The sequence below is a fragment of the Ursus maritimus genome, unplaced genomic scaffold (assembly GCF_017311325.1).
Source record: "Ursus maritimus isolate PB19 unplaced genomic scaffold, ASM1731132v1 scaffold_22, whole genome shotgun sequence".
Classification (NCBI taxonomy): domain Eukaryota; kingdom Metazoa; phylum Chordata; class Mammalia; order Carnivora; family Ursidae; genus Ursus; species Ursus maritimus.
This window is the reverse complement of record NW_024424675.1, coordinates 44,193,304-44,193,513: the sequence shown is the minus strand read 5'-3', so window position 1 is coordinate 44,193,513 and position 210 is coordinate 44,193,304.

Genomic DNA, 210 nt, shown 5'->3' with positions numbered 1-210 from the left:
CCAGATCCTTTGACGCTCCTCCTGCAGACTCCTCCCAGAGAAAGCAGCGGAAGTCATAAAGGGGCCACAACCTCCGCCAGGACGCTGGGCCTCTGAGCGCGGCCGCCATGCGGGGAGGAAGCCTGAAGGAGCCTGAGGGGAGACACACAGAGGACGCCACAGGGCGAGAACCCCACGCTGCGCAGCAACCAGCCAATGACTTGCGAACAC